This window comes from Aulonocara stuartgranti, assembly GCF_965226115.1.
Source record: "Aulonocara stuartgranti genome assembly, chromosome: 12".
Classification (NCBI taxonomy): domain Eukaryota; kingdom Metazoa; phylum Chordata; class Actinopteri; order Cichliformes; family Cichlidae; genus Aulonocara; species Aulonocara stuartgranti.
In genome coordinates this window covers 20,473,154-20,476,426 of record NC_138948.1, presented here as the reverse complement: position 1 = coordinate 20,476,426, position 3,273 = coordinate 20,473,154, and positions in this window count along the sequence as shown.

Here is a 3,273-nt window from a genome sequence, read left to right as displayed (position 1 = left end):
CTCTAATTCTCCGTCACTCTCACTGGTGGAAGGTAAATTTGTTTAAATAAAAGGACTCTCTGATGTGAGCAGAATTCATTGTTTTAAATCCTAATATGCAACCAAAGTCTTGAGACCAGTAGCCAAACACATATGACAGACTGAAAAGGGATAGAGGTACTCTCCCAGTGGGCGACGGGCCGTCGTGGAGCCAGTGTCCCGTCTCATTACAGCCAAAGGACTGGAGAGGCACGCTAATCCTCCACATCCACCCACCTATCCACCCACCTATCCACACACACACACACACACACACACACACACACACACACACACACACACACACACACACACACACACACACACAAATGGAGATGTACACATACACTGTCCTGAACACAAAGACACCCAAACAAGCGTGACAGACAGACACACACCAACCTATTCAAGAAATTACACCCTACACTCCCCTGACCTCACTCCAAGCTCTTTATCCAGACAGGATAGGAAGCACAATGATATCACTTTCAGCAGGACTTCACTTTATGTTGCCACTCTGTTTGCACACTAGTGCAGACTAGCTGTGGCCTCACATCTTCCCAGTTCTTAATAAGGAAATATTGTGTTTGTTCACAGCGAAGGTTCACGCTGTGTCAGTTGTTCAATTTGGTTTGATTCTGGAGCGGAAACAGTGATTCCTCTTCTCTTTATTTATTTTTTAATGATTGTAGAGCTTAAAATCATTAAGCTCAAACAACAACGTGGAAATAATGCGATTTTCTCCCCCCAAATCTGGCAGGTTCAATAAACTTGTAAAATCAGAAACGACTTAGCACCATGTGACAGAAATTTCTGGCTGATTGCTTCTTATTTGATCATATTAATTAGATCAAATAATACATAAGCTACAGGGAGGTTGTGGTTCAACTCTTCAAAACAAGTAAAAAAAAGCCACATACCATTGTACTGAGAGATCATCAGGAGCACTCTTAAACTTTGCTCTAGTCTACAGGTACCATTTGCCTCAGCATCGCTTGGCAGGCTTCCCCCTCTCGCTGCATTTCTATTACCCACTCATTCCTGCAGGCTTGTTGCTGCTCGTGTACAAACATGTTTGCAAACAGGCCAGACAAGACCACTGCTGTGAGACAAACACAAAACACAAACATCAATAAACAAATAAATCCACTCACACACATCACTTCCTCCGAAGAAGAATGCATGCACACTGAGGCCGATTCCAAAGCACTCACTCAAGCCTGCTGGCAGCTCGCAGGAGCAGCATTGTTTGGTTCATACGCAGTGCATTTCTGCAGTCTTGTCTCATTATTAATAGATGGTGTCAGAGAGTCGCCGGCCTCTCTGTCTGACAAGGCATTAGCATAAACACAAACTCCCTCTCAATATCTATTTGTAACGCACTGTTGACCTTCAATTATGGATGTATAAATGTTTGTTACCCGTCCACTTAAGTGTGTGTGTGTGCATGTGTGGGCCACAGAAAAAGTAACATTTTTCACTGGTTATGAGACAGATGATTCTTTTTTTTCTTTTTTTTTTTTAAGTTTTGCACTAATCTAAGTCAGACACTCGAGAACAATCGCAGAATTAAACTTAATGTCTGACATCACATTTTTAAAAGAGCTTTAACCTCAAGATCTGCAAAACAAGAGCTAAACTGGGGAAAACTGCACTTCCTTGGATGGCCTTTTCTAGGGTGACTCCAGGAAGCAAGTCCGTGCCCACAGACTTCAAGGCTACAAGTTTGTAGCCTATGGATTTTAGTTATTTAGTTAGTTATTTATAACTCACCTGTTTAAATCTTGTTAGTACTTAAAGTTATTCACAACTGAGGATACGACTACTGCACAGGTATCGACTCCTGGAGGAATTATGGTCCAGTGGCGGTAGCACATGGACAGTCTCTCTGCAGTGTCTGTATTCAGATGTGGGGCAGTGCCAAAAACAACGGGTGTGTGGGGCTGTCGCTGGTCCTTCAGCCAGCCATGGTGAAGAGCCAAGTCATAACATACAAAGAGCTGAAGTGAAGCTGAGTGTTAAAAACAGTGAAAGTTTCCATCGCAGTCACCATTGATGCTTTTCATGCTGAATTTTTTTATTTTTTCATCTTTGATGTCTTTTGTAGTGCTCCCATTCTTGGTGAACACTGGTCTACTTGTCAACCAGCCACCATTCAAGCATCATGCAGTAGTGATTTTTGAGGATTGCATGGGAGCCTATCTGCAATGGCTGAAAACCCCTTTCCAAAGTTAAATGCCTGTGGAAACAGAAACAGTATAAATTAAACATTAGGTGGCCCTAGCCAGCAGCTATCTTCTAGGCTTTATCTCCACTAATTCAATCCACTCAACTGGACCTCTCCACCATGTTTCTGGTGATGGTGCCTTTTGATAAATAATATAGCTTTCTGCGTGGCTTAATTACATTAACGGTTTGTAGACGATGTCTGTGCTCCAGCTATAGCGAGTGACCCTACTGTCTGAATGTTACAGCAGAAAAGAAACTTGTCTGACCAGGCAACTTTTTCCAGTCTTCTATTGTCAAATTTTTGGTGAACCCATGTGAATTGTATAGCCACAATTTCCTGTTCTTGGCTAATAGGAGAGGCACTTACTGTGCTCTTCCTCTGCTGTAGCCCATCTGCTCCAAGGTTTGATATGTTGTGCCTTAACTCGAAGCAGTCTGGGCATTCTCTGATGACCTTTGTTGTCAACAAGGCATTTTCTTGCAGAGAACTCCCTCACTGAATATTCCACAGTTTGGGCACAAAACAACCTCAAAAGTATGATTACCTCTGGTTTTAAAATCAGAACAAAGGACTTTATGGAGTGCCTGGTTTAGATGATCGGAGAGGCCAGCTGCAGTGATAAGGTCTCAGAAGATCTGCTATATAAGCTGGTTCATGTGTATGTAGAGCCTTATATGTTAATAAAAGGTTTTAAAAGTGTATTTGGAATTTCTCTGCAAGCCAGTGAAGAAATGCAGGAATAGTGTAATTATTACCCCAGCTTTTACCTGCTGGTTGTAACCAGTAGTTATTTGAGTTACTATTGCCTTCCTATCAACTCAGAATAGCTTGGCTACTCTCCTCTGACCTCTGGCATGTGACATCAACAAGGCATTTTCACTGAGAGAAATGCTGTTCACTTAATATTTTCTGTTTGGCACCAGTTAACACGCCACTTTCAGTCACTTAAATCATCTTTCTTCCACATTCTAAAGCTCAACATCGGACATAACAGATTTCTTTTTTATGACAGTAATCTACTTTTA